Source organism: Narcine bancroftii, chromosome 6, assembly GCF_036971445.1.
Source record: "Narcine bancroftii isolate sNarBan1 chromosome 6, sNarBan1.hap1, whole genome shotgun sequence".
In the NCBI taxonomy this organism is placed as follows: Eukaryota; Metazoa; Chordata; class Chondrichthyes; order Torpediniformes; family Narcinidae; genus Narcine; species Narcine bancroftii.
Genome location: NC_091474.1, coordinates 163,728,710 through 163,740,709, shown reverse-complemented (window position 1 = coordinate 163,740,709; position 12,000 = coordinate 163,728,710). Strand labels below are relative to the sequence as shown.

The 12,000-nt window shown below is 38.9% G+C and overlaps 1 protein-coding gene across 1 annotated transcript in view; it reads left to right on the top strand.

Annotated features, from left to right (window-relative positions):
* LOC138736675 (trifunctional enzyme subunit alpha, mitochondrial-like) overlaps nucleotides 1–12,000 on the top strand; it is an 85,158-nt gene that overhangs the window by 18,752 nt on the left and 54,406 nt on the right. The window lies entirely within an intron of this gene.

Here is a 12,000-nt window from a genome sequence, read left to right as displayed (position 1 = left end):
TGAAGTAAAGGTGCATGGACAACACTTAGTTTTAAGTTGAGGCTGAATAGGGTTTGCTTTGATATATGTCTAATTTTGCTTTTGCCAAGGAATGGATGCTGACTGAGTGTCTGAAGTGACCATGTTCCATTCTTCATCAGTTATATAATTCAACTGAATGCATCAAACATTTTGTGCTTAAGAACAGCTCTGGCAATTATGTTTGCATGTACTCACAAGCATCTCTTTTGAGCTTTTGAATGACAATTAATGCTGAATATAGACTCTTATAATGATAAAATCTTCCTACTGGAGTTTATGACTTTGTTTGAATTGACTGAACAACTGAGCATCTGATGAAGAATGCTCTTGAATAAGTATGTGGTGGCAGACTGATTAGTTACAAATTCCAAGACATGGATTGGTTGGTATATGATGGTTCCAATCATCATAACAATACTTAAAAAAAAATGTTGATAGTTGAATTGTAAGAAGCTTTGTTATGTGTGCTTTCCAGGAAAATCAACTCTTAACCGCAAATAGTGCAGCAATAATAAATCAGACAACAGTGTAGGGAATCGTATTACAGCAGTAAATCATGCAAGGTATATAGAAAAATGCAAAGACATAGTGAAAGGAATAGAGAAAAGTACCATTATAATAAACAATGGACCATATTTAAAATATGGTTTTAATGAATCAGATTTGTGTTTTAGATGTGGTGATACGGTTGGAACTTTTTTTCATGCTGTTTGGTCATGAAAACATATACAATCTTCTTGGAAGAAAATTCAATCGTTTTTAGAATATCTGTATAAGATTAAAATAGTTTTAGATCCAACAGTATTTTTATTGGGTAGTTTGCAACCTCTGAAAGGCTTGGGATTAGATAAGTTTCAGCTTGCTTTTGTATATTTAGCTTTCTCTGTAGCAAAAAAATTTTTTGCTAGTACATGGAAAGATACAAATATGATTGATATTAATAGATGACATAATGAGATTAAATATTGTTTAATAATGGAAAAAATTATGTATGTTTTGCATGATAATTATATTTTTTATTAATAAGTGGCTGTTATATTCAAAATATTTACATTTCAATTTACATTGATTAAATGTTAATATGTATATTTAACTTTTTTAAAAATATCTTCTTTTTTTATGGCTCTCCTTAGGAGAGTTGGCTGAAGGGGGGGGTTCTCTCTTTTTTCTTTTCTTTTTTTTTATATATATAAAAAATGTTCATGTTTAATTGCTGTATATGTCATATAATATTTGTTTTTTGAAAGAATAAATAAAGTTTAAAAAAATAAAATAAAAGACAATGAAAGGGCATAGAACATTACAGCATAGGAAAAGACCCCTTCAGCCCTTCTAGGCTGTGCGAAACCATTTGTTTTTGCCCAGTCCCACTGGCCTGTACCCAGTCCATAGCCCTCTACACCTCTCCTATCCATGTACCTACCCAAATTCTTCTTAAATGTTAAAATTGAGCCCACATTCACTGCTTCAGCTGGCAGCTCATTCCACACTCCCACCACTCTCTGTGTGAAGAAGTTCCCCCTCAACTTAAAAGTTTGGTAACAGCACGAATCAACTGCCTTTTAATCTGGAGGTTCATTGTTGAGTTTGTTGGTATACAATATCTCCACGTTCAATTGTAGGAACGTTTAAATGGGATGTTTTATTAAACTTAACTGTGGGCAGCTATGGAGGGCCTTCGACACATACTTAAAAGTCATGAAATGACGTCACACACACATCATCTGCATACATTACACTCCTCCCTCCTAAGTTTTCTTGTCCTATGACAGAAATATCTGGCTTCCCACAATAATGTTTCTTACCCCCACCCCCCACCTCCATTTATAGGAAACTATATAAACTATCCATCTACCTGCATTAAACATTACCCATTTACATTTTAAAAAAACCTCAGAATATTCAAGAGTAATGTTGCAAGAGTAACTTATCTACATTTACAATCTTCAGCCATTTATTACATCTTTGCAATAAGCCTCGCTTGTTTTCTCCTTATCCTGCCCAAATGTCTTGGTAGCCTGGGGCACAGACTCTTCCAAATTTTTGTCAAGACTCTCAGGTTCTGGCATCTCAGATTCTGCGATCTCCTCTCCGACTGGCTGCGACGGTGGCGATCATACCTCATCTCCAGGTTCAGAAGATAGCTCTCCTGCTTTTTGATTATCTTGCAACAGTATTCGTTCAGTAGTAGATGGCTCAATGCAGACTTGTTCCCTGGTTATCTGCACATCGTGTGCAGGAGGCAAGTGGAAATTTGCCCTTCTCCTCTGGTCAATGTGACATTTCAAAACATGGTCATCATCCATGCTGACAATGTATGACTTGGGCACAGTGTGCTCAGCGATTGTACCCCTAGGCCAGGTACCTTCCACCTTGAAGTCTTTCACCAATACTTGTTCACAAATTCTGCCTCTTGAAGTGGTGTCGCAACTTGCACGTATCACACCATTCTTTTTCAGAAAGTGTTGAAACTCTTCACCTCAAAACTGTGGTCCATTGTTGCTCACTACTTGGTTAAGGTATGCTGTACTTGGCAAAGAAGTTCCTCAGCCCTCTGATGATTGCACTTGCTGTTGTTAGAGTCATGATGATGATTTCTGGTCACTTTGACTAGGAAGTCCTTTTTCTCCTTCTGGGAGAAATAAATGTGGAAATGGCTCCATGGACTTTTTGGCCAGACCTATGGCATCAACGGTGCCACTGTTGGAACATTGCGAGTCTGTTGACAGATTACACATTGTTTCACTAGTCCCTGTCGTTGTTCGGCCACCACACGTGACTTCTCGCGACTTCTTTCATCCATGCTATTCCTGGATGTGATGTGTGTAGTTCAACAACACGCCTTCTTAGAGCCGTTAGGGAATGACTACTCTGTATCCCCAGAGGATGCAATTTTGCTCCACTGTTAACTCATGATGTCGATGTATGAATAGCTTCAATTGCACATTGTGGATATCATTAGGCCAATTCCCGGTCTTGACGCATTCTCCTTCTCACATCGTCACTCATAACTGGTAAATTTTCCAAACAATGTATCATATTATACAAGGCACCATCTCCTGTCCCTGTTTCAGGTAGTGGGAGACGTGACAGAGCATCTGCCACTGCGTTGACCTTGCAACCATAAACTTCACTTCATAGTCAAAAGCAGACAGGATGATAGCCCATTGCTGCAGTCTCTGAGCAGCCAGTGCTAGAATTGATGTCTTTGGACCCAAAATCCTTTCCATGTGAAAGACAAATTTTCATCCATATAAATAAGTTCTAAAACATTGATAGCTAACGCCTCCTTGTCCAGTTGTGCGTTACCTTTTTCATGCTTGTTCGAAGTTCTCGATTCATAGGCAATTGATAAGTGTCTTCCTTTCATTTATATGGCAAATGACTACTCCTCTGCCATAGGGATAGGCATCTATACTCAGCTCCACCACCTTTGAAGGGACATAGTGAGTCAGCAGTGTGTCTGAATTGATTGACTTCTTCACAGTGTGAACGACTCCTCACACTTATCTGTCCATTTCCATGGTGCATCACCCAGTAGTGCGTTCAGTGGATGTCACATTATGGACAAATGTGGGAAAAAAAGATTTTGGAAGTTCACCATCCCTAGCCATGACCTCAACTCTGTTATGTTCTTGGGTGCAGGAGCCCGATGAATGTCATCAATCTTGTCCTGTATTGGCTGGATCCCCTTTGCTGATAGCTTCTTTCCCATCTAGATTACTTCATCTTGCATGAACAAGCACTTCCCATGCATGACAGTAAGATGGTACTTGGAGAATCGTGCAAACAGTTTGTCTAGGTTCTGGATGTGCTCCTCATCAGCTCCTGTGATGAGCACATCATCCATGATTGCACAGACACCCTCTAATCCAGCCAACATTTGCTCAATGAAAGGTTCTCATATTGCAGGACTGGATGAGATCCCAAACAGAAGCCTGGTGTATGAGAACAACCCCCAATGAATGTTGATGGTCACTAACCGTTGTAATCTCTCATCCAGCAGAATCTGCTGATAGGCACACTTGGAAATCAGTCTTCGAGAACTTCTTCCCTCCAACCAACTTGCTGAACATTTCTGCTGGAGTGGAAATCGGGTACCTATCACAATTAATTTTTGATGGTTACCTTGTAATCACCACACAATCATAACTTGTCCATCCGCATTAGGAATGCACACTAGTGGGGTTGCTCGTTCACTGAATTCAACTGGAAGAATCCCCCCCTTCACATTGCATGCGATCCAATTCCTTTTCAATAGTGGGACATAGAGCGTACAGTACATTGTGGGCCTTATGGAACCACTTTCTCCTTAACATCGAGTGTTGACTGAACTGTGTTCCTTCACTGTACTCAACTCTTGCCTGAATACATCTGTATACTTCTCTTGTAGCACTGATCCAACATCGATGCTGATAGCGTACTGTCCTTGTGAAAAGATCTTTAACCAATCTAACTTGAGCTCAGCTAACCATGAGCATCCTAACAAAGGAGGTGAGTTTCTGTCAGCCTGGACTACCACCAGAGGAAGTACCTTCTTCTGTCCCTAGTAGCATACATTGACTGAAATTTCTCCTACTACTTCCAATTGATTACTGTATAGGTGTGGAGTAAACTTCTCCTTTGTTCAAGAAGACAATGCTTGAATTTCTCCTTATAATCTTAGAAATTGATGGTAGACACCACTGCCCCCGTATCAAGTTCCATCTCCAGGACCTGTCCATTCACTTGCAACACCACCTTGAATGCTGCGGCTGATGACTTCCAATCAATGTTAAACTCTCCACAAAACCGCTCTCATCAACTTGCTTGATGGATCCATTTCCTTTTTGTTGCCCTGATGCCACCTTGACTTGTCGTCCTAATTGAAGAGGTCTTGCCCTGGACTGACCTCGTTCAGCAGGTTAAGCACAACACTGATCAAAATGTCCCGTCTTCTGACATCAATAACAGATTGCATTCTTGTATCGACACTGATCCCGTTTATGATTCGACATACCATAGCAATCACACCTCTTCTTCATCCATCCTGAAGAACCGGGCTGCCTACCCTTTGATTCCTTGGACAACTGGTTCATCATCATTCCTCGCCATGGCCTTGGCATTAAGGACTGCCACTTCATCAGCCAACGTTACTTCCACGGCTTGTGCAAACAAATAGTTCTTGGCCAGAAGTTTCTTCTGAATGCTGACAAATGCCAAGTCACTAACAAATCGATCCTACGATGCCTCTGTCAATTGAACCCCTGAAAACTTGCAGTACAACGCCATTTTCTTCAAATGCAAAACATACTGAAATATACTTTGACCAGGAGCCTGTGATGTATTATAAAACTTAAGTCTCTCAGTCATTGCCAATCTCTTGGGACAATAATGCTCTCTTAGCAATGTACACAGTTCACTAAAACCCTTATTAGGAGGTTTGTCTGGAAATGCCAAATTTCAAAGCATTTGGTATGGCTCGTCGCCAACACTACTCATTAAAATGGATCGATGTTTAAATGCTTTGCGCTCGGTTTCGTCTATGTCCAAAGCAAAAAGAAACTGCTCTAGTCTATCGATGTAGGAATCCGTGTTCCCTTCCTGAGGTTTAAATGATTCAAAAATCCAAGCCTGCTGCCGCTCCATCATCAACACTGTCCGTCCCATACACGTATCCAATGTCCAGTTTAAATTACAATTCTCCTTCAACTAACATTCCAACATGTGACTAATATCTCAGAAGAACACAGTATCAGGCAATCTTCACATCGGGTGTGGCGTGTTCTGGTCCTAATGGCCCTCTCTGGTTGTTTCTTTTACCTAAATAAAATGTACAAACAGAAAAGGACTGATCACAAAATTAGGAGTAGTCTATAGGCCCCCAAATATCCCTGGGACACTGAGGAGCAGATAAGTAGGCACATTTTGGAATGGTGTAGAATAAAGTCTTATTGTTATGGGAGACTTCAACTTTCAATATTGACTGGCACCTCCTTACTGCAAGAGGGATAAATAGAGCAGAAAACGTCAGGTATATCCAAGAAGATTTGGTGACTGTATGTGGACAAGCTAATGAGAGGAGAGGTCATATTGACTCAGTGGACAATTCCTCCCCTTACAAAAGCCAAGTCTCTTAACGGCCACAACATTGTAATTCCACATACTGATCACTGCTCTAAGTTCATCTCCCTTATTCTTAATACTTCTTGCATTGAAATAAACACATTTCAAACCCTCCAACTGACTACATTTATGTTCCCTCCGCTGCCTGTCCTTCCTCACAAACTCACTGCACATTGCATCAATTGTTCCACTATTCTGTGCCCTCTCATTCTGGTTTCTGTCTCCTTGCCGAACCAGTTTAAATCTCCCCAACATCTGTTGCAAACCTGCCCACCAGGATATCCGTTCCCCTCCAGTTCAGTTGCAACCTGTTCTTTTTTGTACAGGTCGTACTTTCTCCACAAGAGATTGCAATGAAACACGAATCTGAACCCCTGCCCCCTGCACTAACTTCAGCCACGCATTCACATGCCATAGCTTCCTTCTCCTTTCTCACTGGCAGAAATCCAGAGATTATTACCCTTGAGGTCCTCCTTTTCACTTCCTTCGTAACTCCTAACTCCCTTTATCCTCTGTTCAGGACCTCATCTCTTTTCCTATCTATGTCTTGTTTAACAATCTATATCGTATCTGGTCAATCATGCAAATTATTGTGGGATCTTGCTCCAAAATCACCTTTTTTTTTTAAACTTTATTTAAAATTTTATGATATGAATAAAATAAAAATTACATTTAAAGAAATAATAAAAAATAAGATAATAAAAATTAGAATACTACATCATTAAACTACACAAATTAACCCCCCCAATAATTATAACACAACATTAATCATCTGATTTAAAATTAGTCCAACCCTCCCTCCAAAATAAAGAGTGAAGAATTAATTAACAATGTTGTAAATAAAACAGAAAAAACCCCACTTACAAAAAAGGATAAAACTTAACAAAAAAAATTACTAACAACAAAAAAAATATCAACACTAAAATAATACCCTTAAACATATATTTAAATCAAACATAATACATGTATTTAACAAATGAAATCCACTTTAAAACTAAGTTCAAATATTAAAATCATATATCAACCACATATCTGTTATACAAAAAATCTTAATTAATAATACATAAATACAGAATTTCCATTAATACCAAGTTTCCTTTATAATTCATCGAGAGAACAAAAACATCCCTTAGAAAAACAATCAGATAAACTTTTTATTCCCTTCCCCTCCCCTTATATAAAAAAAGAAAAAAAAGTTCAAACTCTTATAAAATTCTCCATATTCTTCATTTATAACATCTTCAAAATTCTCTATCGAAATTAACTTAATTTTATTAAACTCTTCTCCCTCAGTGTATTTGTACTTAATTTTTTTCTCTTTCTTCTTATCACCTTTCCCCTCATCTTCCTCTTCATCTAATTCAACATCCTCAATTTTTGACTTATTATCTTCTGTGACATCATCCTCTTAAAAAAGAAAGAAAAAAGAGAAACCCCCCCCCCAAAAAGAGAAAAAAAAGGAGAGAAAAAAAACCTCCTAATTCCCTCTCAATTACAATCAGAAAACAAAAAGAGTTTAAAAAAAAATTATTTATTTTTAAAAATTTAAAAAAACCTTCACTTCTTAACCCAAAAATTAAAAAGAAAAAAAAACAGGTCAGAGGTCACAACTACCTCCTCCTGTTTAAACCGCCCAAAGCGGTAACTCCCCCAAAATATTGGGTGTGAGATAACTCACAGGTAGCTGATGACTTCTGGAAACTAGTGCCCACCCAGTTCCCTCTCCCAACTCCCATTTCATTAAACTATCATCATTATTTAAACTATTTAAACTCTTCTCAAAAAAAAAGATAAAAGATTTATTTTTTTAAATCAACGTTACCACTTCGGTCACCATTGCTTCCATTTCTTTTAAAAATCTGGATCCCACCTTACATCTCTACTCTCTTTGTAGAGCTTGAAGGACTACATAGTTCCTGGAACTGCATGATTGGTAGAGACTGAGCAAAGTCCATAACCTCTTTAAGATTGTCAAAGTACTTTGGCTAATTTCCATCCTAAAAAATCTTCAGTACCGCAGAATACCTAAATGTTGCCTTATGTCTTTTTTTCCACAACCATTCTTTCACAGAATTAAATTTGCGTCGTTGAAACATAATTTCTTGACTCAAATCTTGATAGAAGAAAACAGGATTATTCTGAACCATCAAAGGAGATCTATTTTGCTGGGCATTTCTAGTAAAATTGTCTCTCTGTCACAATAGTTCAAACAAAGGATCAAAACAGATCTTGGATTCTGTCCTGAAAAAGATTTTCTTCTTAAAACTCTATAAGCATGTTCCAGTGTTAAACCTTCAGGGAATTTATCCTGTCCTAACACTCGTGGAATCCATTCAGTAAAAAATTTTCTTGGATCTGGTCCTTCTATGCCTTCTGGCAAACCAACAATTTTCACGTTATTCCGTCTAGATTGATTCTCCAAATAATCAACCTTTTTTGCTAAATTTTTATTTTGGATCTGCAATGTTTCAATTATTCTATTTTCATCTTGCAGTTGATCCTGTGCATCGACTAAACCTTGATCACACATTTCAAATCTTTCAATGGTTTCAAGCTTAAAAGCTCCATTAATGACTTCCGCCATCGCATTAATCTTGGAAATAAACAGGTTCACAAAATTAGCTAAGTGACTCGATACAGAATATATCTTATCTTCAAGATCCTTAACAGACATTTCAACAGAAGTAGATTCAGGCATAATGGGGTCTTGCTGTTCCTTAGAGACCACGGGATCTTCTGTCCCTTCCCTTAATTTAGTATCTTTTCTAGCAGTTTGACTTCGTATAAAAATCCCTCTCAAAGTCCCCCCAGCAATGCCAGGAGACTGAAGATCAGAGTTATCTTTAAGCCAAATCTCTTTAATCATCTTCACTGAATCGAAGTCTGGAAAAACCGTTGTAATTGAAGATGCATTTTGCAGCGCCACCACTGTAGCAGTCGAATGACAGCTCTTTAACTCTCCAGCTGGTGGCGCCCCAGCTGATTCAACTGTCAAAGACTGAGTAACAGCACTCACAGTGGCTATTGTGTGAAATACTGGCACCCGTCCAGCCCCTTGGTCCGAAAGCTGTTGAATGCGACCTTCAAAGAGCCTCACCGGCTTAAAACAGAGCTTCAATGCCGAACTCTGCACGTCCTCCTCTGGATCCATTCTACGCTGAGTCCTGGCTTCTTGTAAACAAGTAGGCTCAGACAATTTCAGAAAATGTAGTGTTTTAACAGTCTGTTGATGTTTTCTTTTACCTCTTTTTTTTGCATATAAACCATTAGGCACTAATCCAACACCTCTTATTATTTATAAACTTTTAAAAGAACTTTAACGGGCACTTAAAGACAAAACAATAAATCAGAGTCAGGAGAGGTCTGGAAGGCACGTCTGTTCCCTATGCCATCTTGCCACGGCCCCCCCAAAATCACCTTGAAAAACAAAGATAACTCAACCCACTGGTCTTCTTTCCCAATTAAACCCCAAATCCTAATTATCACCAATTCTTGCATTCTCACTGATGTGAGCTGGCACGCAATTTCTTCCCACATATCCAGTTCCCTTCATTGTTGATTTTTTTCCCCCATCTCTAATCTTCTGCTGGTCTAGCAACTTGAAATCTGTGATGAGAGGCTTGTTCAATCACAAGCACTTAAAAAAAAAAGGCAATTAAGAAAGCATTTAGCATGCTTTGCTTCATAGACAGAGGTGTTGAACACTTGGGAGTATTGTATACCATTCTGATCACTACACAACAGGAAAGATGTGAAGGCATTAGAAAGAGTTAAAAGGACATTCACTTGGATGTTACCTGGAACAGAGGCCTGTAGTTATAAGAAGGGATTAGCTAGACTGATTTATTCTTACTGGAACATTGAAGCCTGAGGAGCGACTTTATAAAGGTTTATAAAATTATGAGGAGAAGATATAATTGCATTGTTTAAAAGTTATTTGCACAGATACTTGAATTGGAAAGAAGTTGAAGGATATGGTCCTCAATCGGGCAAATGGGACTATTGTAAATAGATATGGTCTGCATGGATGAGTTGGACCAAGGAGTTTTTTCACTGCTGTACAACTCTGTTTCTAAGTTGGATCACTATTCTTTGGAATTTAGAAGAATGACAGGTGATCTTATTGAAAGTTAAAAATTCACAAGGGTGCTTGACAGTGTAGATGTTTCCACAAGTAGGAAAATGTCTGAAATGAGTGCATGTTGTAACAAGGTAAAAAGGGAGGTTAAATTGAAGACTGTTGACATTTCTTGTAGAGGATCATAAACTTTTGGATTTCTCTACCCTTGAGGGTTGTGTAGCATAGCTATTTGAAGGTATTTGAAGAGGTAGATTAACTTTTGAAAGATAAGGGAAATGAGGGGATATGGGAAATGAGGGTTAATCAAACCACCAGTCAGTTTTACTGCTAACTGCCAACAAATAGAAACTAAAGCATTAGGACTTGGTTGTTAATGCTATGAATCGTGGTTTGAGGAAACAGTTGACGTCCAACGTCACTGTTTTTGGTCAGTAGACTGGTCTGTATTCATGGACTCAGCAACTAACCTTGAGCAAATACACCTCTGCTATTACTGACTTCATCAGCAAGTGTGTAGAAGACTTTATGCTAAAGAGAACAATCCATGGTTTCTCCAACAGGAAACTATAGCTGAATGTCAAGGTCTACTCACTATTGAGGGCCAGGAAAAAGATATATGTCAGGTGACTTTGCACTAGACAAGAAGTCTAACAACAGCCTGCGCAAGACTATCTGAAATGCCAAGAAATGGTACCAAACCAGATGAGTTCCAATTGAACCAGATGAATACCAGGCATTTGTGGCAGGGATTGCATGCCATCACAAATTATAAAGTGAAACCAAATAGAATGGCAAACAACAGCACATCCCTCCCAGATGAATTCATATCATTCTACACTCTCTTTAAGCAGGATACCAGCAAACCAGTAGCACACATCTCTTCAATTTTACACATACCTGCACCCATGGTCACAACTAAAGATGACAGATTGACCTTATGATTGATCAGATGAAAAGTAACTGGTCTCTGAACATGTCTACTGTGCCTTTGTGGGTCAGTTGGTGGGCATATTCGCAGATATCTTCAGCCTCTCCCTCCCACAGGCTGAAGTACTCACCTGCATAATATAGTGATGGATCAAAATAACTACTAGCCAGTGGCTCTGGCACCCACTGTCTTTAAGTGCTTCAAGAGGTTGGGTGTGATTCACACTAACTCCAGTCTTCCAGCCACCAATTCATATAGCACCACAACAGGTCCAATGCAGATGCCATCTCCCTGGCCCCACACTCAGCCTTGGATCAACTGAACAACAAGGACATCTTTGTCAGACTTGTCTATTGACTATAATTTTGCCTTCAATACAATAGTATCAAACAGTCATCCCAATGTAGATGACATTAGTCTTAGCAGCCCACCTCTTGCAATTGGATCTGTGACATCCTATCCCACATGCCATGTGACAATACCTGCTCTACAATTATCTGCATTTGGCCCTATGACCATATACTCAACCCTGTCACCTATAACTACATGGCCAAGCACCTCTCCAACTCCATCTATAAATCCAAGATCTCTAACAATGATGAAACTGAGTACAGAAAGGAGATAGATGGACCATACAATACACAAAAGTGCTTTAGCAACTAGTGTAGCATACAGGGAAACCAATAGGCAATTGATGTGTCTGGCCTGAGACCTTCTTCAGGTATGCCAAACATTAGGCAAACACTTGAATAAGCTGGGTGGGAGGGGGAAGAGGAAGGAACACAGGCAGATAGGTGGATACAGGAGGAAGAAGAGAAAAGAGCTGAGGGACAGAACAGGATACCCTATGATAGGATAAAAGAGG